At 34.2% G+C, this 25,500-nt stretch overlaps 1 protein-coding gene across 1 annotated transcript in view; it reads right to left on the bottom strand.

Annotated features, from left to right (window-relative positions):
• Window positions 1-25,500, bottom strand: part of HTR2C (5-hydroxytryptamine receptor 2C) — a 304,194-nt gene that overhangs the window by 276,256 nt on the left and 2,438 nt on the right. The window contains exon 2 of the mRNA XM_070502826.1: window positions 4,004-4,065. The gene's annotated coding sequence lies outside the window, so the exon portion shown is untranslated. The remainder of the gene's footprint in view (window positions 1-4,003; window positions 4,066-25,500) is intronic.

The raw sequence follows: 25,500 nt of genomic DNA, 5'->3' as shown, positions 1-25,500 counted from the left end.
TACGAAGAGGGAAGATTTCAAAAAGCAATTGTTAACAAGCTCACATATGCAATGTATTACTTGTCTGGGTCATATGTTTAATTTTGGTGGAGGAAAAATCATTTTCAAATAAGGGTAAAATGCGATAGAAACATAATTAAATATTCAGATACTCATTTCACACAGCATGTAAAAACTTCCAAGCCATTAACATATCTGCATTTTATTTGAGAGATATGTGCTATTTTTAAAATTAGAGCAATATGTACCAAAGGGAAGAATGATAAATATTTTAAATGAGTGAAATAAAAAAATAAACATTATGTCATAAACTCTTTGATCAAAGATAAGTAGTCAAGCTGCTTCAAAGTAGAGCATATCCATACTAGATAGTAACAGTAACAAGTATATTAGCATATGTCATATAAGAGGATATACTTGTTGCAGTTACTTAAGTTACATCCATATTTTATATCTAAGGAGACAGATGCTTTGAAAATCTATAATTTAAAAGTACAAGCATATTATCAAAAGGCATTATTTTCAAAAACAAAAAACATACATGTAAAATCATTTTACTGTTACTATCTAGTATGGATATGCTCTACTTTGAAGCAGCTTGACTACCTATCTTTCCAAAATAAAGTAACTTTCATTTATTTTAGAAAGATGAAGTATCTTAGAATGTGTGCATTCTAAACTGTGTTGTCAGCCTTGTTGGTTTTTGGTGCAGGCTACTCAGAGTGAAAACATGTATGGGATATAGTTTTTCAAGTAATCAGTTGGCTCAATTAGATTATTAAAATCAATAAATATTTCTGTAAATACTTAGTTAATGCCATGTTCTTGAGTTCAACTAGTTATAAAGGATTACTTAATTTTTTGAATATTAATAAAAGTAAAAACTGTGAAGAATATGGAATTATTTCATAAAAGCTCAGATCTTCCTATGCTTTACAATTCATATATATATTCATTTACTAAAAAGCATGCCTGATTGAGTACTTCTCTTCTAGAAGTGCTATTATTTTATCATTCTTAGTTCAATAGCTATTATTGAACTAATTATTGAATATATTATTAAACATATATTATGTGCAAGACACCCCATTAGTTCCTGTAGGTGATACAACAAGCATACACTCTGCATAGGACACATATATTCTGTTACTTAATACTCAATTCTGTATACTTTTCATAAGTTTTGATTACGTGTTATTTACTTTAACCAAATGAAGAGTTGAAGAGCAGTAAAATATATTTAATTTTATCAAATCCAAGAAGTTAAAATATGTCAATAAAGCAAATAACTACAACACACTGCAAAGTGAACTAATGGAATTGTCTATCAATGTAAATAATATTTTATTTTTGTTATAGTCTATTTATGTTTTAATTCAAGTAATTTAGTAACCTAGAGTAAAGAACTCTGCAATAATACCCAGTTATAGATCACAGAACTCATATTGTAGAAAAATTCTAAGTGAATTTGCATTTATTTGTAGCAACATAAAGCATACAAATAAAAGACAAAAGCATAAAAGATAAAATTCTTAAGTTGTTAATATGGGTGTTAAGAGAGTCACAAGTATAAATCCTGTCACGACATTGTAGAACCGATGTATGCATACCATTTCTTCATTACATTAGGCTTTTCTGTGAGGAAACCTCAAATGCAGTTTTACAGAAAAAGGATAACGTTTACCTTTAATACTTACTGATATTACAAACCTTATCCAGCTCAGGAGAAGCATAGCTGTCCAAGTGATCATTTTTCACAAGAGACATTGAAAACATTATCTAAATTACTACTTTGCGTGATCCCTCTCTCTTTATATATATATATATATATATATATATATATTTATCTCACCATAGCATAGGTGACATAAGTAGGGCTTTGGGGAAGGTATTACTAAGTTCAAATGATAGCTAGAGACAAGTCGAGTCAACTGACTTTTATGTTTTAGGGTCAACTGAATCTTATATAGTTTAAAATAGCCACAGAAATCATCAGGGACCCACATTTCAAACAATTGAAGAATTTCAGGTTGTGGATGTATACACATTAGAATAAAATTCTTCTACATACATTGAGAATTAACACATTTAGTAACATTAACAACATAATTAACCATAAATAACCAGTCTCTAACATTTTTTATTAAATATGTTGTACATATATTTTTCATGTCGCTAACATGCCTTGACGAGCCAGCCTTTTGGGAGAAGAGAAGTAGGCAACAACCTTACATACCAACGTGATAAGATTTGGGGCATAGTTTTTCCTTCAGCCCATTAAGGAACTCAATTGTTGGAGCCATTTTCAATGTTAAAACATTCCTTTCTCTGGATGGGGTAGGATTTGTTAGGTATTGCTACCCTAGGATGAATTTGTGTATCAAATCCTGTCCAGTTAACACCTGGGCAAGAACAAGATGTCAACAGGCATGTGCACAAAGAGGGGTACATGTATCTGGGAGAAGAGCAAGGGGCAAGCATTATGGAGACAATATGGGAAGGATAGAATAGCACCGAAAGGGAGATAGTAAATATGAAATTGGCTTCCATCACATTCCACCAAGACTGATCTTGGTCTTTACACCCAGGCAGGGCTTACGACGCCATCGATATATGTGAGATGGCCTCGCGCCAGCATTCTTTGAAGCTTGAAAGTGTAAACTTACCTGCACGTTTGTGTTAACCCATTTCACAAGCACAGTGAAAACATCTGCAGGCAAACTTGGATCTTCACAAACTTATAATGAGTGACTGACTTCCTGCGCATGCTCAGGACAGCTGCTGGGCTCTTTAAAATTTTACATTTTACACTTTTGAATTTCATTTTTTTCTCTGTAGAAAGCTGCCTATAGCATCTAGAGCTTCTGCAATATATATTTTTAAAACGAAGTGTAACCTTTGTTATCATCTTAAATGATGAGTCATTAAGTAACAAAGCAGGACAATTTGATGTTGGCCATTCTCACTACGGATACATTTTAATGCAGCCGTTTTGAGGCAACTGTCTTGATGCACAGTCACTGTTTTCGTCTTTTATTTTTCGATCATTAATAATATGTTCAGCAGACATTCCCAATCCTATTTCATCCCTATCCTCTTTCTATTTTGACAGAATTCTACTTTCTACTTTATTTTTGTGTTGTTTAGTTTCTTTTATATAATGAGTGCATATTAACTTTATACTAAAAAGGCCTATTAACTAAAAAGGTCTACTAAAATTTTACTGTCAAAGTGAGTTAACCTCTCTGATGTTATCAGTTCTTCCTCTAATACCATCATTCTAAAAATATTTTGTAATATTAAATGTATGGGCACGACTCTGAGAACAATCAGAAATCTAATTGAGAATCATTTGTGCAGTCGGGAGCTCAGAATAAGGGCTTCAATTTTGCCCCATCTTGCCTAACTTGGAATATCATGCGCAGAAAGCCTAGGGAATGCAGAATTGCCCATTCTCTAGATCAGTGTTTTTCAGCATTGATAACTTGATATCCCCTTTTGAGAAACAAAGTTCTCAGTCTCCTCTCCTACTCCTCCTGAGATTTTTAGGTCCATCTATCAACAACATTAAGAGCCTCACTTTCTAAAATTTATAATAGGAAAACAACAGCTGGATTTCCTATGCCCCAATTTTGGATATTAGAGTTTGTTTCTAAAAGAGAAAATTGAGTATTCATATTTTGTCTTCACTAGCCTAATTGTTCTTATTTATGCTATCTTATTTCATGTTTATTTAGTGTAAAGTCCGGGTGGGGGTTAAACACTTTAGCAAGGGTGTCTAACACATTTAGTAATAAAATAAGCTAGCTTTTTTCAGGTTTCATTAAAATGTCATTTACCAATTAAATAATATTCCTTTTAAATATGGTAAGTGAGTAATGGCAAATGTTTTAATAGTTCAGAAGTAGGTATGCATCAGCAAAATAATAGAAATCCTCTAAATACAATAGTTGAATATTACTGCAAAATGAGAGTCCTGAAGCATGTTTAGGAGTATACTTACAATTATGTTTGAGGGATGGCGATGGTTGGCCTACAGATGCTCGTGGACATTGGTTGATAAACCTAAAGGCAAACATTTAGAAAAATGCGATAAGAACTCTATAAATAAGGTGCTATTTAGGATAACTGTTTACACTATTCACATATAAAGCTTAATCGAAAAGCAGCGAGGCTGATAGCCATAAGCACCAGAAGAAAGACATTTATATAAAATGAATTAAAAAACAAATATTAGTATGAGGTATGTCAATGTCTGTCCATCAAAGAGGAAATTAAATATCACTTAAGTATTATAAATGAATCAGCAAAATTCTAGTCAAATATTAAGTTAAAACATTATTTCACATAAAATATTACAGACCAGGAGTAATTAAATGGTATTTTACCATTAAGTATTCAAATGATACTAGAAGCTGGAAAGGGAAATAACATTTGAAAAAACACTATGTTGGTATCAATTATTTTACAAGTATCAGTTGACAGTATTTATTTTGGGACTTGAAGGCAAAATTAAAAACAAATATTAGCCAGCTAGATTTTGCAGTAGGACAAATAAATTTAGTGTAATGTTAAGATTTAACATGTTTTAAGCATAAAAAGTTTCCCAAAACACATAAAACATGACCAAAAATTTTAAATACAGGAATTTTCCTAAAGTATATAGCTGTGGGAACCCACTCAGAACCCCAGAGTTGGTTGTAAAGATTATTTTATTTTGAAGACATTTTGAGTATTCAACAGGTGTGGAAAAAGCCTCCTGGGAGCTTCCATTATCTGACAAAAAGCCGTAATTTCTGGGAAATGATGCTATCATAAATTCCCCCTCCAAGGCATCTTATGGCTCTGAAGAAGACAGAAAGACCACTCATATCTGTATAAACAAACATCATAAACATCTCCTGTGCATTGTCCTACAAACCCATTTGTCTTTCCTAAAGAAATCTGTTTTTCCCATAGAATCCGTTCCTCACCATCTCCCTTTTCCCTACTAGATTAGCTATGTAAACTTTTGACTTGAACCACTTAACAAGTCCGTTGCTGTCTTTGTTGGCTCCGATATGCATATGAAATACACCTTTTTCTCCTTTTAATCTCTCATTTGTCAGTTTAATTTGCAGGCCCCATTCTTTGAACCCAAGAGGGTAGAGGAACATTTTTCCCAAGAGGAAAAGCTAATTCTTCCATTCATCCAAGTAGGTGAAATAGAGTGATGCAAGGATCATTAGAGTTAGGAGAAATACATAGGAAATGTTAATTATCATATTATTTGAAGACATTAAAATATTTTATCTCATAAATTTATCAATATAAGTTAACATATTTGCAGCATAGCATAAAATATTTGTGTGATAAATTTTAAAATCACAATTTAAATAGTTTAGTGTGACTACCCCTTTAATCATCCAAGATACAGTGAACTATAACAGTAAACTGTTATATTTTTCATTCCTTATGACGGTGAATAAAAAACAGTTCTCACTTCAAATTAATGAAAATCAACTTGGGTAAAAGCTTTGCTATTTTAATCTAAATTTCATAAAATATAATTAATGTTATAAATTTGAACTAGCATTTTATTGTCTCTCCTACAGCTCCAAATAATACAAAGATTTATTGAAATAAATATGTGAGTACACATGATCACATTAAACTTCTACTTTAATAAAATGGTAGGGGTCCTATAGTAAATAAAAATAATTTCTTCATGAAAAGGGATGTAAAACTGGTTCTCCCTAATATGTTTCAAGGTGCAGAGCAATAGCAATTGTTGAACAATGATGAAACTCCATGCTTGGTGAAGAAGGAAGTGGCCAAGTTATTAGTCTGTACAATATAAATTATACACAGCATTGCAGTAAAGCATGAAATCATCTCAACACGTAGTAACGACCCATCCTACCTGCTGTAGCTCCCACTTAATTTTACCTAACGTACAGGTACGTGCAGGGAATAAAACGTTTATGGTCGGAGAACTGCTGCCAATGGAATTACAGCCCCCTAGTGGTTAACTGTGACTATTGCAGTCATAACCATGTGAGCTAAGATTGTGATTATGCCATTTATTCATGATTGATTTATTTATTGAGGAATTTTTCCCCCTCTTGGGGGAGGATTGTGATACTTTATAATAAAATATTTCTGCTCCTTCCTAAAAAGAAAGAAAAAATAATCTGAGAGTCAAAAAAATTGATTCAAGACTTATCAATTGAAAATATATTTTCTGATGTTTGTAAGATTTTAGCGTACATTTCTAAAATTTTAATTAATTTTGAAAAATTCTGGAATACGCTAGATGAAATTAAATCTTTTCTCAATTTCTGTCTCTTTAGCCCCACTTGCTTTGCCCCTCCCCCACGACCATGACATTCTTTATATTAATATGGGTGCATCTATCATACACTCTCATTTCTCAGTCTTTTTCTCTCAGCTCTTTATACATAAATCTGAAATATATTGTATTATCAACGTTCTGTCATTTCAAGTTTCTATCCACCTTACCGAACTTTTAAAAAAAAATTCCCACATGATTTTTATCGATGTTTTTTCTTTGCAGGCTAGTGACTCTAGATAGAAAAGAAAGATACCCCGACCACAAACTCGCTCTACATATTAATTCAAACACTGTATCATTGCCTCTCACAAAACAGTGCCCAGAATGTTTTTCAGTTTCACGTGGGCAATCCTGTTACCTCAGACGCTATTTGTAACCGACTTACAAAGTGACATTAAGGGTAATTTTGTGATTGTTCCAAACAGATTTCATCTTACTTTTCCTACAAAAATTGTTGTTATTTTGCTTTCAGCCTACCCTGAGATATTGTAAAATGGTAGTTTCTATTCAAAATGGTGCTTTAAAAGTCATGAGAACCTTGCGATAATTTAATGGATAAGTTTGCTGCTTTATTTCTCCTCAGTTGAAATAATAGGGAAAAAGCAGGCATTTAAAGTGGAATATCTATCAAAGAAATGTGTATCTTACTGAGGCTAATAGTCGACATTAAAATGCCAGTACTCAATCCTGAGCAGAAGGAGTAAATGCTAGCATTGCAAAAAAGCTTAATGTACTTCTGTGGAATGACATGAATATCCCATATTTAAAATGAAGGAAGTCATCTTTCATTCAGGATTAAAACATGACCACATTCACACCCAGTGCTATCTTTACTGCCTACTTTGACTTTTTTAAAAATCGACTTTAATGAAGTGTAATTTACATATAGTAAAATGTACATATTTTAAATATAGAGTTTGATCAGTTTTGATGAAGGTAGACATACCTGTGAAATTGCCACGCCAATGAAGATACAGAAGGCTTCCATCCACCTGTTCCCCAATTCCAGGCAACCACTTTCCGACTTCTATCGTTAAGGTTATTTTTGCCAATTCTGGAAGTTCATATAAATGGAACCATAGAGTATGCTCTTCTCTTTTTCTATTTCTTCCATCCTCTGTTCAAAACATTTTTTCTCTTTCCCTGAGTCTTATTTATAGATTATTTAAAGCACACATTTCCCTTTGCCCTATCCTGTTGATTTATTAATTTATATTTTCTTACATTTCTTTTCAAGTTATCGTGGATTCTTTATTACCTCAATCTTTGTCTAACATGATGCTGTCTTTTAGACTTACTGTGTCATGTCAAAGAGAGCAATGGAGTGGACTTGGTGACACTTGGAATAATGGATCTTAAGTCCAACAGAACATGGCAAACCAAAGGAGCAATTATAAAAGACAAAACCACCGGAGAACGCTTTCAAATACAAAATGATACATTGTCTATCACATCCTCATATTTAGCACAATAGAGATTAAAAAAAACCGTTATTTCTAGCATGCCTAGAGCAAATATGGGGATATTTATATTTAGCATCTATTTATATATTTTATTAGATATTATAAGATTGATTGTTTTAATGGGAAGTATATTAAATAATAAATAGCACATTTTGGGTAGAGGGTCCCAGTTTTTATATTCAGGTTTTATGTACTTTAAAAAGATTTTTGACCTTGGCAGCTAAAATGTATACCAATTGAAAGTTCCTACTAATGTATTATGTGCTACACCACTATTGTAAAAGAATGATGCAAACCCAATCAGAATGAGAGGCAGTTTTACTTCATAAAAATCCTCTGAATAGGTGTAATTTTAAGAAAATGTGTTCCATATTAGAGATTTAGAAAAAACAGACAGTAGACTTGGATCAACTGTGCCTTATGCATCTTATTTGACTGCAAATAGCACAGACACAGAAGTTTTCTGCTGGAAATGCCTCCTTTCTGGAAAGGATAGTCATGTTCGCCACGAGTTGATTGGGTAGGATGGGAAAAATGAAAGAAATGGACTAGAAATTTAACTTTCCTGAGTTTGAATTTAGGTTTCCTAATCAATTGATTTTGAACAGCAGTACTTTGAACATGCCTTTCTTTTTATTGATTTTACAGTACTAAAATAAAGTTGAATAACAAAAATAACAAAATAACAAAAATAAGGATGATGGAAGCTCAGATACAAAATTGTATTACAATTAAGGATTGAGCCAGGTAAGTCAAGACCTTATTGCCTGACTTTAATCAGGAATTTTTTATTTTATTTGCCAACTCCTCTTAATATAAAACAATCTCTCTGACATTCGCAGCAAGTACATCTGTGAAAAGTTTGCTGGTTCCTACAATAAGCAAATCTATAATGATAGAAATGATTTCTGGTTGCCTAGAGCTGGGGGGAGGAGGGTTGTGGGAGAAGCTAGGGGAGTGGGGAGTGACTGCTAACGCGTTTAGGGTTTCTTTTGGGGATGATGAAAATGTTCTAAATTGTGGTGATGGTTGTACAACTCTGAATATACTAAAAACCATCGAACTGTATAGTATGCTAATTGTATCTCAATAAAACTGTTAAAAAAGATTTTGGGTTGAACTCATTACTTCAAATGAAAAATCAGATCTTAAAAATAACTTTGAAAGATTGATTGTATTTTTAAAAGTTATACTGGGAAATATACTAATTTCACACAATAATAGTGTAAACGTTTATACATCTAAGAATCATGAAAGGCAAGGTTTTAATTAAAAATAATAATCCTAATATCTGAAACTCTGCATGTGTGAACAAAATGTCTTCAAAATTTTGTAGCGATGTGGAAGCTGGAGCAGAACATTAAAGAGAAAAACTAAAACTATGACAAATATGGCAAAACAACTAAAGCATTAACAAAGTCTTTTTAATTAAATAAGATACATTCAAAGGTCCATTTTTATCTGGCCCCTATCTCAAATCAGCAAATATTCAGTGTTTATGTATAATCAGAATGATGCAAACTTTTCTGTTCAAGATGACTTTTTAATCATTAATCTTAACACCAAACAATACTTTCCAGTGACTTCTCTGGGGAAGAAAATGTTGTCCTAAGCATCCAATAAACGGCCAAGCAGAAAAGACTCTATATCTTCTTTACTATGGGCAAAAATTGTGTTTGATACTTCATTTTAACTTCTCTATTCACAGTTGATATTCATTAAAGGTTATTTGGGGGGATCCTTTCCTTTGTTATGCACGCTTTTATCTTTTTCTCAGCCCTCTTTTTATTTAAATTGTACCAGCATATATATAACTGATAATTTTCATTAAAACAAAGATTTTAAAGCTAATGAATTCAGAATTGAGTTAAAAACTAGAGACAGATTCCGAAAACTCTATAGGCTTTTGCTCTGAATAGCATTTGGAAATTGATTCTTAAAATACTCTTAGATAGCAGGTGGGTTTGTTTGGTATGTTTTGTTTTTATTGAAAACCATCTGGTCATAATATTTACTCAATTTGAAGTGATAAGCTTCACTGTAAAACTCATAGGGAAAACGCAGTACAAAATATATTATCATTATGAAGCTACAAGCCAGAAGAAAACATTTTAAAGATATAAAAAGGCATAAAATGGGAGCTTTAAAATTTGACATAAGTATGCTTTGCATTTAAAATTCAGATGCCTTCTTTAGATTTGAGCTTTCCAAATTATGAATATATATAACTACTATATATGAAAATAAATTAAAATAGAAGCATTAATTATGTTATGAAGATATAAAGACAGAATGGAATTTCATGGAATATGTAGTCAAAACGTTTCTTGTGTTATTCTGACTGCCTTTCGTTCCCTAGTAAACGTGAGTTGGGGGAACTTAAGGTGAATCTGTCTGGTCTTTTCTTTTATCGCTTACTGAGAGTTTATTGTGTGCCAGGTTCTATGTATACATTACACATTATATCCTTGAAGCAGTCCTGCAAGGCACAAATTATTATCTTCATGTTTTTAAGATGAGAAAGCTTAGACCCTGAAACCTATGTAAACTGCTCTTCAAATTATTCCACAAACTACCCTTGCTTACTATATGGTAAAGAGTAGACAGGTAACAATATTAACCTGCCCAAATATAACAATATTCCTCATCTAATCTTAAACATCATCTTCAAAAGCTTTAAGTTCATTTTTTTTTTTACCTTTACATACTCCAAATACTTTTTTTTTTTTGGTGCGGAAGACAGGCCCTGAGCTAACATCTGTTGCCAATCTTCCTCTGCTTGAGGAAGTTGTGGCTGAGCTAACATCTGTGCCAATCTTCCTCTATTTTGTATGTGAGCCATCTCAGTATGGCTTGATGAGCCATGCATAGGTCAGCACCCAGATCTGAACCCGTCAACCCCAGGCCGCAGAAGCTGAGCACAGTGAACTTAACCACTGCACCACCAGGCCAGCCCCTTCAAATACTTAATCACGAAGACCTCTGATTAAATAATTTATGTCTGGTCTTTTGCTTTTAATATTATGATTCATTTCTTCCATTTTCCTATTTCATTGCCAATTACTATTATTAGATAACATTTTGCACACTTTTTCCATCTTTATTTCTGTTAGTAAAAAACAATGCCCTCACCTTTAAAAGTGAACTGAGATCTTTGAAAATACACACATTCTTGATTTATAGAAGCTGATATATGACTCGTCTTCATTTATTTAGATCTTTGAGAACATTGTCAGTGACTAAGTAAATGTTATACTGAGAGTAGATTTTGTGCATGAGTGTTTGGCATAGTTTTAAAACTTAAGGCTGGTAATCAAGGTGCTGTGGAAAAAGTATACACAACTTTCGTAGTCAGACAGACCTGAATTTGATTGCTGGCTCTATCCCATATTAGTTATGTGTTTGGGCACGTGACTTCACCTCTCTCTGTCTCCATTTCCTATTTATTATGGTTGTCATGAAAATTACAAGAGATGTATGTACTTTGCCAAATGCACTGACTAGGATATGGTGGGGACTCAATATTTGTTCATTCCTTTTCCTTCCTGTCCTCTTTCTACTAGAGGTACCCATGATTTCTTCCCTGAACCACCTCTTACCTGAGAGATTCTGCTCTGCATTTACTAGATGGAATAGTAAATATAAATAACAATTTCAGCAATACTATTGTTTTAAAAGTTCTGACAAGAGGCTGAGTGGCTAGAAAATTGAAACCACTCAACAAAATATACATTGAAGATTTTCTTGAGCTACGCATTTTCCTCCAGGTTCCTGTTTCCTCTGGTGCACATCTAAATGAAAACTAAGTATTTAAAATTTGCTTACGAGATACGTGAACGTTTCAATTTGGTTTCAAATCAGTCCAATATATGGGAGGTGCACATGCAAGTGAATAACGGAAGAAAAATCACAGAAGTAAGCCGACTTCACTGTATAAGATGTGCTTTATTTTTTTGCCTTTTAGATCATGCCACTGAACTCATTTGATTGTTTATGTTATGATTTAATCTTTCACGTACTCTGTAGTTCAGATTCATTGTCCTTAAAACCACATGAAAGTCATTGGTTTGTTTCCTTATAAAAATGACATAATGGATTAAAGCTGGACTTCTGTAGCTAGTGACTCATCCTTGCAATGTACATTTTAAGAGATGTAATTTATAGAAAGGAAGCATCCAGCTTTGAGCTGTTTCAAACTTCGGTTACTCTAATAAATTAAGAAATAAAGGTTAACATAAATAGTTCACATGGCCTGTCAACTGGTCAGTCATATAATTTAAAACTCAAAAAAATGCTCTTATTTGTCTTTTTCACAATTCTTTTTCTCTTATTGTGAATATATATGTATAGTATATATCATATCACACACACGTATTTTACCTATATGTCAGTAAGAACAAAAGTCATGATCTTGAAAGTGTTCACCTACTTGTACTAACACTCTAATGACTGAAGCCAACAATGTAAATGCACTTTCTGTTCATTCTGAATTTATTAAGCATGACATGATTCTCAAGGACAGTATGATGTAGTCAAATTTTTAAAGGCTTTCATTTAATATGCCAAATAGCCTTCAAGAAGCAGTGAACCATGGTGGAAAAGAACCTGATTTCAGACTTAAGAGATTTGGGTTCTCTTTGTAAGCTTTGTCAATAATTAATTGTGTGACCTGGAACAAGTCAGGGACCCTCTCTAAGCCTTAATTTTTTCATCTTTAAAATACAAGCAATATTAAATCTATTACAAATGGTATCAGTATACTTTAGTTCTATTGCTTTATTAAAATGCTCAGTACTTAATGTGTTGTTGCTTTCATAATGTCATCCATTCATTTAGGAATTATAGAGTGCTTTGCTAATATTCCTAAAAATATCAAACTCCATAAATTATCTAATAAAAATGAATGACTGTTGGTGTTGGGAACTAACAGCCACTTGATATTCAGACAATTGACTTTATCTGAGAGTCTAATCTGTAGCTCATCATTTACTCACTTGTGATGTAAGCCAAGGTATAATTCAGATGTCTAAGGGTTTGCTAAGAACAAATAATTCACATGACTCCTACCTGTAAGGATATTACTATTTGTACTTGCATTGTTCGACTAACCTAATCCATTACTGGACACACAGAAGGTGTGAACTCATGTTTCCTGATTTACTTTTTTAAGTAAGTTAAGAGCAACAGGGTTGAGCATGAATAACTCCACGCTCATGGAAATTTTCTTTTTTACAAAAATATTATGCATCTGAAAATTTCTGAGAGTCAGTACAAAAAAGATTTGGGCACTATATACTTAGCTGATAGTGAAAAAGGCACCTGAGAGAGTTTATCCAAATTTATATTCCTTCCTTGGGCTTTGGGACAAAAAGGTTTTCATATCAGTATTTTAATTCAATACAATCTCTTTTAACATCTGTGTCAATCTTCCTCTATTTTCTATGTGGGTCGCCACCTCAGCATGGCCACTCTTGAGTGATGTAGGTTGGTGCCTCGAACTGAACCTGGGCTACCAAGGTGGAGCACGCCGAACTTAACCACTAGGCCCCAGGGCCAGCCCCCATACAATCTCTTTTTTATCTACTCTACTCTCTGAAACTTCTCTAAGTTTGACAGTGACCTTTTTCTGCCAAATCCTTTATGTCAAGTTCATATACTGGATCTCCAACTAGACTCTGAACTACTGGAGATCAGAACTAAGTATCTTTTCCTCTTCTGGGAGGTCTTGGAGTGCTCAGTCAAATGTTTTGCACAGAGCAGAACCTTAACAATCATTGAATGTAATAATGTATAAAGTTGGGGAAAAAAACTGAGAGTTTCCTTTTGAGGATTCTGAGACAAATATGATCCTTAGATATTCCGCAAAGCTTTGAGGAATCAGTGCTTAATGTTTGGATCTCTGTTCTTTTCTCTCTACAGCTTTCTCTCCCTTGGAAAGTTTTGAAATTCAGCTAAATTAGAGTAGTATGGGCTGCTACAAATTCTTTTACCTCTAGGCTTGCCCTGTCTCCAGAGATCCAGTATCATACTATCAGCTATCCAAAGAACATCTGATGATGCACCCACCCATTATCTGAAATATATTTCAATCAAAGGTGACTATCTGACCCCAAGTAATTAGTTCTTAGTTCACCTTTTCTCACACTGAAACAAGAACATCCCACGCCCTTTTGGAAGGTTTTCCTTCTTCTCTGTCAATTTAAACCCTAGTTATCCTCAAGCTTCAGTCCAGTTCCTATTTCTTCCAATAAAATTCCCTTAATTATTTCTCTCCCTTCATTTGTACATGGCACATACTTTAGTACTTCATTATATAGTGTCTCAATTTTTGATGCATGTCTATATATTGTAAGAAAATAAATAAAAGGTAAGTTCCTCCATGGTAGGAACCACAACACACAAAAAATGCTCATTAAGTACTGACTTGACAGTTTTGTGACTCTAAGAATAAATGCTATGTTCTCTGCCATGTTTTTACAATATCAGGTGTAATTGAGCTTCAAAAAATATTTAAGTGGTGATGATGATAGAAATCTCCATGAGTACTGATCTACATCTAGAGTAGGCTTGAGTGTCTGCCACAGGTAAAATCTGGCTAAGGACAAAAGATTAGATAATTGTTTTGAAATTATTTTATTCCAACCCAAATGGCATATCTTTAGATTCAGTAAAGGTGGTAATAAAGGAACTAGATATTATTTTCATGGGGGAAGGAATTAGAAATCAAAATAGAACACAGAGCGAAGTCATGAACAAGCTATAAAGGACCTTTCCTTTTCGCCTTCCTACCACCTGGGGTCATCCTCAAAGATTCAAGAGTTCTGAATACAAATACAGTAAATTGATTACTCCTTATAAAAGAAGAGTTCTGATACAGGGAAAAAAAGATCACATGAAATGTAATTAAAAGCCTCCAGATGACTATCTGTCCACAAATTTCCTTTTCTTCTGAAGCCCTTTATAAAGTAATAGCTTACGTATTCAATTAAATTTAAGAATATGTTAAAGGAATAAGACAATTTCTAATCGTGAAGCTCAGTCAGAAACGAAGCCTTGACAACACTGATATTCAGTAAGATATTAATGAACTTGGGTGGAGGGTTTGTAGCTGCAGACAGTTTCATTTAAACCACCTAAAAATGGTTATGCTTAATTTGTTATAGCCAATGATGTCTTAAATTTACTTTAAGTAATAAAAGACAAAAAGAAGAGACATTTTCACTCATTCAGTAATCTTTAAATAATGAATCACTTCAAATTTAGGTCACTGGAGTGAATGGAAAATGACAAGGTTAGGACCCTAAGTGAGGATTGGCTTTAGCTTGTTCAAAGATTTCTTACGTAGTTAAAACGTCATGACCATTACCATCCGGGCTATAAAAATCAACTTCCTGAGCATTATTATTTGAAGTGGAATTTCAGAACTAGAAAACTGTTGTTATTTTTATATAAGATTGCAGTATTTGAGATGATCTTAGTAACCATCCAGTCTGATTTACTTTTTTAATAGGTGAGAACATAGAAGCTCATAAAAGACTAGAACCCAGGTCCTTTAATTCAAAATTTGCACTATAAAAGCCTTTTCCCACAGTACTCATGTGGTTTTATATATTAATTATTCAGCAAATATATATTGAAAGAACCCACAATGTATAATGATGTATGCAGAGGGTAGTTGGGGTGGAGTTATAAACATGAATAATATATAATTTTGTCCTGTGTGAATTTATAATCCAATAGGAAAGATAAGACTCAAATTAAAAAATGAGATGATGCATGTAAAACTTTAGACCTCATGCCTGGTACACAGGAGACCCTGAGATCTAAAAGACAAATAACAGCAACAAAATGCAATACAACGTGCTAAGTGCCACGTGGTGATAAAAACAATAACGTCTACTTTCTTTCAAGTTTGAAATTCAAATTCTAGTATTCTTATGTACATGGGTGTCAACCTAGATGATTTTATTTTAGTGGCCAATAGTCTTTTTACAATGCATATACAAAATCACAGCACATTTGAATTTTAGGCCCTGCTTCTTGGCTTTTTAGTTTGCATAATACCCTTCGTCTTCCCTCCACCCCATGCCTTAATAAAACAATACTTCTTTCTCTGAATTAAGCATGAGACTGGCTGCAGTCATTTCCCAATGTCACCCACTACCCGGAGCTCATTACTTCATGACCCATCTTGTAGTCTCTTTATTTTATCTTGGCATTTGACAGCAACTTTGGCATCTGACAGCTATTAACCACACATATACTCTGCCGAGGAGAGGGGTAGCATTATTTTGTGCCATTTTGGTGGGAGTGGGAGATATACAGAGTTCAAACATGGAACTGGGGAGTTGTCTGAAGTGAGCTTTAAAGCACTAACCCCAAGATTCTATAATCATAATGGGAATGAAAGCAGGGACATATTTGAGCAGCGTTTTGTAAAAATAATTCAGAAGCTATATTGATGGATTTAATTGAGAGTAGATGGAGAAAGGTGATCCAAGAATGACTCCAAGGCAGAAAGAACAAGCAGTATTTCAATTATCACGTGAAAGTCAAGAAATGTGAGAGAAGGGGTAACGTATTTTTAAAAGCTTTCTAACAATGTTAAGTGTTCTCATAGATGTAGTCTGCATTATGTTACAGAAATAAATGTACTTTTATTTGATCTTATTGCTTCACTCTGAATCAAGAGACTTAGAATATCCACTATGGATACGAACAAATTTGGCTGCTGTTCTGAAAATTGTACTTACCCAAAGTAAAGTACAAAACCAAGGTAAAAAAATATCAAATCACTTTATATTAATGTACTATCTTCTAAGATTTTCAACGTTTTTAACTTTAAAATTTTGACTATTTTCATTTCAGTGGTAAAATTTGTGAGAGTTTTCTCCATATTCTTTTCCCCATTTTATATATTCAAATAATTGTATCTCTAGATTTGTAACATTAGGGATGTAAGTCATTCAACCTCAGTGGTTTCTGTATGCTTGTTTGTAACAAAGAGGTTAGTTTGCAAACCCTTACGGAAAGATCACCTAGTACAACTGTCTCATTTTATAGTTGTAGAAACTAAGGCCAAAGCAGAGCAAGTGACTGACCCATTCTTCCTTCATTCAGCCTGAATGGGAGGGTAGGAAAGAGAGAGATCAATGTGTCCAGACCATAAATTGTAGAACTGTATTATTACATGGAATTGCCTTTTTTGTTTGTTTACATTTGCCTCTCCTTGATTATTTATTCAGCACTTTCGTACTCCTAATGCTTGAGGAAGGTAAGAAGGTCACAGAATTCTTCTTCTCTTCTTCTTATATTATGTAAAGGATTACGCTTAAACCTGGAATACCTCCTCTCAACACTCTTATCAAGGGAATAGTTAAGAAATATTTTAATATGGGTACATATCAGATGGAACTGCCTTTTCTGTCTAATAAGATTATTAGCTTCTTTAGGGAAGTATTGCATAACATGTGTATCACCTCTCTTAACATTCAACAAAGTGTTGGGCATACAGTAGGTCCTCAACAAATGCTTGCTGAAATTCCATAGTTCTTACAAGTTTTTTATTTACCTTCACCTTATTGTTGACTAATTTGGCAGATAAACATGGATAATAAATCTTGTAAATTTACTTACAAAAATTTTGATGTTTGGCAGTAGAAGCATGAAAAGTCGAGGTAGACAATTATCCAATGAGAGGAGGGTAATGAGCCTTCAAACTAATGAATCTGTACTTGTTAACTTACGATTTTGGAGAGCAAGAGTCATTGTATCAGACAGAAAGTATAATGGTGGTTACCAGGGCTTGGGGGGAGGGGAGAATGGCGAGTTATTGTTTAATGGGTATAGAGTTCCACTTTCACAAGATAAAAAGAGTTTTGAGGATAGATGGTGGTGATGGTTGCACAACAACATGAATGCATTTAATACTACTCAACCATACACTTCAAAATGATTAAGATGGTAAATTTTATGTTATGTGTTTTTTACCACAATAAAAGCAATTTAAAAATAAGAGTCATTGTATCAATGAATAGTTTTTGGGCTTATAGTTCTACCATACATCATAAATTCTTTTCCATTTGTATAGCAATTTTTTAAATAATATAGAAGCATGATGAAAGGACTAGAGAAATAAGTCTATTGAGAAAACAGCTCGTTTCTGCTTTCTTGGTTTTAAAAAAAAATCTGTTGGAGAGATACCAGATACTTCTTGTTTTACTTTCACCAAGAATAAAGTCATCAACTTCTCTCTGAATCTAATTTAGACTGATGTTACGTTTAATAATGTAAGAAATTGGCATATTAGCCCTTTGGGAGTCAGTGGCTAACCAAAAAAAATGCAAAAACAATCTACGTAGAAGCCACAAAGCATTAAATAAATTTTAGCTGTTATTCTAATCGAAGATCAAAAAAAAACCTAACAGAATCATGATTTTATCACTCAAAGCAATTCATTAATAGTAACCTCTGATTTCCTATCACATTATAAAAGCGAGGCAATAAAGCTCTTTTTTACAAATTTATTTGCTGCAAATGCATTTGGGAATTGTTATTTTAAAGAGAAAAAGTTTTGGGGACTGGTCCAGTGGCACAGCAGTTAAGTATGGACGTTCCGCTTCGGCGGCCTGGGTTCGAGGGTTCAGATCCTGGGTGAGGACATGGCACTGCTTGGCGAGCCATGCTGTGGTAGGCGTCCCACATATAAAGTAGAGGAAGATGGGCATGGATGTTAGCTCAGGGCCAGTCTTCCTCAGCAAAAAGAGGAGGATTGGCAGCAGATGTTAGCTCAGGGCTAATCTTCCTCAAAAAAAAATGAAAGAAAAAAGTTCTGTTTCACTCTGAACCACCAACCCATACCACAAAATGAACGTAGATCTTTGACATTACCAATTAAAGGCTAAATAACAAGGGAATTCTAAAGTCAAAATGTGGAACTGATACTGATCTTTGATCTTATCTTCACCAGACATGTATGTAGCCAATAGAGTGAGGTGTCTCTCTCTCTCTCTTTCACAATATATGTATATATGACTTATATATGTATATATATATATACACACACATACAAATTTGTGTACAGTCACGTGTCACTTAACAATGAGGGTATGTTCTTAGTAATGTGTCGTTAGCCGATTTCGTCATTGTGCAAACATTATAGAGTGTACTTACACCATCCTAGATGGTATAGCCTATTACATATCTAGGCTAGATGGTACTGATCTTAAGGGACCATTATTGGATATGCGGCTTGTTGTTGACTGAAACACCGTTATGTTGTACATGACTGTGTATATATACGTATATATGCCTGATATATGTAACATGATATATTTCATTGTGAAATGGAAAAATAAAACTGTATATCGTGGCTAAGCTTTAGCTAGACTAGTTTTAAGAAGATTTATAATTTCTTAATGGCACTAAAATATGTTCAGCGAGATTACCTGAAATTGCTTCAGAGAAATTTATCACTCTGTTAGATGCCTTGAGTTCTTAAATGCTATTGTGCAAGTGTGCTAAAAATTATACTCTAGTTCTTCCTTTATCTTCTTTCATCTTTACTTTAACCATTGGGACATACATTCCTAGGAAGATAGACAGATAGATAGATATAGAAATATCATATGTATATGGCAACAATTAGTAAAGATACATTAATTGATTCCCTACTATGGGCAGAGTTTGCCATACAAGCGGGCTAGTCAGCAAAAGCTTTATGCTTGAGCTAGACCTTGAATATCAGGTAGAATTTAGATACGTTTGGGAGGAGGACCTCATACCACAGTATTGGACTTCTCCACTCTTACTCCAGTATTTCCAGTAATAAATTACTGTTGAATCAAAAATCATAGTTTTTGTGTTACCAAAGTGGAAATAATTGGTTTGGTTGTTTTTTGTTTGTTTTTGCTGAGGAAGATTTGCCCTGAGATAACATCTGTTGCCAATCTTCCTCTTTTTTTGCTGAGGAAGATTTGCCCTGAGATAACATCTGTGCTGATCTTCCTCTGTTTTGTATGTGGATGGATGCCATAGCATGGCCTCTAACAAGTGGTTTAGGTCCATGCCCAGGAACCAAACCCAGGCCACTGAAGCTGAGCGCTCCGAACTTAATCAGTAGGCCATGGGGCTTGCCCAGCTTTTGGTTTTTCTAAACCAACTTAAAATAAGTCTTTAAGCATGCAAAATTTTTGTAAGTATGTTCTTTTTAACCCTGTATTAACTTTAGTTTGATTATTGTACTCTGATATAGTCTTTCTACCTGGGCTCAGATCAGTAAATTAAAAAACTGATAATCGCTTTTTAAAGTATCTATTTTCCAAGTCACAGATAGCAAATTATTTCTCCTGACCCCAGCATGAAAAGGTAATATATGGCAAACGGGATCAGACAACACTTCAAACTTTTCTGATACATGATAAATGATTTTTAATGACCCTTTTGTCACTCCAGTCTCAGACTTCCAGGACTTCAATTTTCCTGTTTGAATTCCAAGTAGGCAACTTTATATAAATGACCAAATTTGAATAGCCTTTGTTGTAGTGTCATGTATATGACAAACCACACACACCTATGTGTCCAATTCATTGTAGTGTCACCTGACCCTTTCCAGTCATCTTCTCTGTATAATAGTGTTATTTCTCTGATTTCATTTCAGTCTTCAAATGATCTCTGTAACTCCCCTGAGCTTCACTCAGGCTTCCTGACCCTCAGTCCCTCAGCATTAATGGTGCTTTCTCATTTGCTCTACTTTTTTATTAGTGGCTGAATCTCCAGATGAAATGTTACATGCCTATCTTACTACCTTGCCAAGCAGCATATTAATGATTAATGGACACTATCAGTAATAATATCCTCATGTTCACAAATGCAAATCTGTTCTATCCAAAGACTAGAGGCTACAGTATGAAAGAAAAACTAGCCAATTCTAAACAGAGGCAGTAGCGTTTGCTGCTTGACAGTATGGCCCCTGGGATCAAAAGTGCCTGACTTCAAGACTGATTTTGGTCATTTAGTGTGAGCAGATTATTTAACCTCTTTGTGGTGCCTCAGTTTCCCCATCTGCAAACTGCAGATATTAGTAGTACCTTCTTATGCTAATTGTGAGTTTTATATGAGTAAATACATGTAAATCTCTTAGATATCTGTAGTGCATAGTAATTTTCAATATATAACAGCTCTTATTATCATCTTTTATACCTCTTTTATGAAGAAGAATTACTTGCTAACTGGGGCAAGTCTTCCTACTTCGATTGTAGGAACCTGTACCTGAAACCGGTGAGTACGTCTTGATTACGAGATAAAATGAGAGATATGTGAGTTTAAAATACACTTATAAAAAGGTTTGAACATGGGACATTTACTCTTGGGCATTTACTAATCACTTTAAAGACAACAGTCATTTTTTACCAAAATGAAAAGCTAAAGAGAACCCATGTCAGTTTGTTCATTGCTATTCTTTTCTAGACCCTAGTTGACATTGTCTTTGGTTTCACTAATGTTTAATTTTCATTTTTTAAATTTTCATATTGAGTCTACCCCACATCCTGCATTACAATACTGATTCAGCTCTAAATGCTCACCATCCCTTCCTCACTTCCAATCAAGCTGCTTCATCTTCTTTGGAAGGCCACACTCACCACTCACCTTTGTTTTTCCCATGCTCGGCTAACCACCTTGTACAGTAGTTTAGGCTGCCCCAAGTTGCCTTGAACTAACTCTCTATGGTCTGCTTCCTCTATTACTCACTCTTTTTTATCAGAAACATACTCCTTTTATTGTCCACCAGAGGATCCCTTTTTATTATAATCACCTAAACTTGAATAATGAGAAACATGTTTAAGAATTTAGCACAGATGAAATGGCCATTGCTGACCATCTATATACACACTTTTTTCTATGTGCCAAAAGAAACTCTGATGGAGGAGTGTGATTGGGCATGGGATGGGGAATAGTCTCATGAGAACATTTAATGGAAAGTGGGTGAGAAGGAAAGTGTGGTTATTTTAATAACTCACTTGAAATGTATTAACAGTAGCCTATCACAAAGGACAGATTTTTCAATAAAAGGAAGATTAAAGAAGTTTTTATGTGGAGGGCAAACAACCAAAAGGAACCATGTAAGATACTGCAGAAAGAGAAGAATATATCATAGATGAGATCTTCAGGATATGGAAGAAAATAGGATCCCGTGCACAGATGGAGAAGAATAAAGGTATTTATTTTTCTGAAGAAAAGCAAAAGAAATAAGGATAGGAATAATAAATAAATGTCTAGAGGTAGAGGGGAGATAAGCTAATAAAGATGATATTTTCCTTATGCACTTCCTTATCTTCTGTTTTCTCTGTGCAGTGTCAGATTGCTGAAATTAAGGGATGTGGGAGCGGAATAGAGAAGCTGAGAAGAGTAGCAAAAGTGTGGAACATATGTCTAGGAAAATAGGAAAGGGAGTTAACATGTAAAATTGGCATGCAAAAGGATTGCTGAGCAGTATTGAGGGCCTAGCTAAGATTGGAGATTATAAATGTGTAGTTTCGTTAGTTTTTTTAATAATGCTCAACAATCAGAGTAGAAAATAGGATAGATTAACTCAAAACAGTGGAGGTAAAAGGTAGGGGCAGTGGAAGGGCAACAAAAAGTGTATATTTGGTGATGATGAGAAACACTGAAATGACTGGAATGACAGTCAGACTAGAAAGAAAATGATGTGAAGTCAAGAGAAAGCATTATAACAAAGAGCTTTTGGAAGGGCCCAGGAAGTCTTGATGAGATAGAAGAGCAGATACAAGGGAGGCAGAGGTGGGAGGGGGGAGGTACTGAATGTCATAATCTGAGGGTAGTATTTCTGAACTTAAAATGTTAGAAAGTGGTGCATTTTAGGTGTGTCCATGGGCCTGAAACTGAGGACAATGGAAAAGTAGAGGCCAAGGAATTATGAGGCTAGATAGTTATTAGGTAATCTTCATAAGTACTGAAGTCCCCAGAGGATGGCAAGATTAAAAATGAACAGTAAGAAAGAGACTGGTGCCAAAAATTTCAATGAAGGTGTAGACAGCAGAAACAAGACGAAAATATTTGAGTGGCATAAGCTTCAATAAAGGATCGTTTAAATAAAAGTGGAAAAGACGTGTTCTAGTATGTTGGAAGTTAAACAAAATGGAACAAGGAGAGTTTCAACCATAACTTGAAGCCCTTATATATGAGGGGGTAATAAGATTCATGAAGTGGGGAGAGGTAGAGGATAAGAATTCATTCATCTCCATTTGAGAGATCTGTCAGGAAGTAGGAAAGCTTCTGTAGGAGTAATCCAAGTAGGAGAAATCCAGGTTTTGGTTAAGGTAAGGAGGTGGAGGAAGTGTTCAGTGAAAAAACTGATGGTCTCTACTTTCTAGTACATTGTTGTCTAAAAGAACTTTCTGCAATGATGGATATGGTCTATATCTGCACTGTCCGATGGGTAGTTACTAGACACATGTGGCTGTTGAGTAGCTGAAATGTGGTCTGTGAGACTGAGGGACTGAATTTACAATTTTATTCAACTTCAATTAATTAAAAAATTTAAATAGCCACATGCGGCTGGTGGCTATTGTATTGGACAGCGCAGTTCTAAAGGCTTTCTGAAAGCTGTCAATAAATTTATGTTTACTTATTAATAGCTAGTGATAAAAATATTTTACCTCTCTAGGTGGATATTTGGATTTAAAGGAAATAATGAGTAATATTAAAGAAGGAAATTCCTGAACGTAGAATTTCAAATGCTGTGGAAAACCATGAAGGCTATTAGTTGGGGCTCAAAAGGTCTTTCTAGTGCTTCTTAAATTAGACCATAGGAGTGGTCATCTATGAATAAGGTTAACCCTAATTAACAAGATTGACTTTATTAAATGCCAGCTACAAGTACAACGTTGTAATAAGCAAATATCTTAGAAAACCGCTTATGACACAGTCTTAACCGTAGCTGAAAGGAGGAAGGAATAGGTAGGATGAAGTAGAGATGTTGGGTACAGGGAGACAAAAATATAATTAAGATTCTAGCTCAAGTGCATCTTACTTGAAATCCTGCTTTCGCTATACCATTTGTGCCTTAAAATGTCAGAAGTGACCGCCAAAGTGTTGTTGCATGTGAGCATTACTATTGAATCTGCTAGTGACTGGCTAAATGATGGTGCAGCTTAATCTCTTGGTTGGTTTCAATGTTATTCACCTAAAACAGAGATTGCTAGGCTGTTCTGCAGCAATTTTAAGGAAGCTTTAAAATGTTTTGAAGAAAGGTGGTGATGGAGCGATCTATTGATGGGACACATTAAGCTGGTGATCGGCGATTTCTCCCTGAGATTCGATAGTACAGAAGTCATAGATATCATAACATAGGTATCTTGAAACGGCGACAAATAATAATAAATATAATTTTGTGAAATAATTAAAAATTTTTAAAACGCTTAATATCCATGTGTTTTACAACAATCAGATGGGGTTAATATATTATTAATTAATATGTAACATATTAATATATATTATTATATTACAATAATATAATATGTTATCAACCCAAAGTTATGGTCAGGTTTTCCTAGTTTGCTCATGGCTATCCAAGCTGTTAGTGGGACACAATTTACTATTTTTTCTATTAGACAACACTTAGCTTTATGCAAAGCTCTACTAAAATAATCTCAATACAAGGGCCATACATTCTCATTTTGTGAGGTATTTCACTGCAATAAAAGTAAGGTGGTAAGAGGTTCTTCAAGGATACTGGCCAAATAGGCTGGAGCTTCAGGAACCATTATAACTTGGGGCTTATCTGCTAGTGGGCTCGGCAAGCAGCCACCTTCTTCAATCGTGGGCCTTGAACATTTCAATAAGAGTAGCTGAGGATACTTAATGTTGGTTACTGATAACATCTCTCAAATGTCGTTTTAATTTTTGTGTTTCCCTTAGTTGGAGAGAAATAACTTTTACTTGAAGGAAATAAATGGAGCAGTAAAATAATTGAGCTTTGCTGCAGGCTTCAGATTATTATTTAGATTTAGGTATTTACCAGCTAAATGCAGAAATGTTCCTAAATAATTAAATTCCAAATGGTAGCGGTAATCCTGCAAATCTAACATGATTTTAGAATTTATTTTCCAGAGGAGTAATATACTATCTGTAAGCCGCTGTGGGTGAGATGGCCATGTTGCTTAAACCCTTGATGGATTATCCAACATTCTATCAGAGATCTTAGGCTTTTTAGATTTTACTCTTATTGCTAAAGAAATAAACATGCTCTTTCCAGGTAGCCTTGAAAGCACAAAGAAATATTTCTTATTCCACTGCCTTAAATTAATCTGCAAGAATATATTGAGAAATGGAAGGAAAAAAATCCAACGGTATCAATAGAATGGAAATGATATCTTCCTCTTCATAGGCTCGCTATGAAGACCATGTGAAATAATATATATACGTAATGCTCCTGGCTCCACACCTGGCATTCAGTAGGTTCACAAAAATGTCATTTCTCACCTTTCTTCCTATGAATTCATACTGCACCAAAGACTGTCATGTTATTATCTGAAAAAGTCATCACCATCATCCATGACAGCTTTAGATACATATCCCTCAAAAAAGCATAGGAAGGGTTAAAAACCCTCTCTAGGTTATGCAGATAGAAAAACACTGTCAGTGTTGGCTTAAGCACTCCAACTCCTACCTTGGCATTACAAT

Source organism: Equus asinus, chromosome X, assembly GCF_041296235.1.
Source record: "Equus asinus isolate D_3611 breed Donkey chromosome X, EquAss-T2T_v2, whole genome shotgun sequence".
Taxonomy (NCBI): Eukaryota; Metazoa; Chordata; class Mammalia; order Perissodactyla; family Equidae; genus Equus; species Equus asinus.
This window is presented reverse-complemented; position numbering and strand designations above follow the sequence as displayed.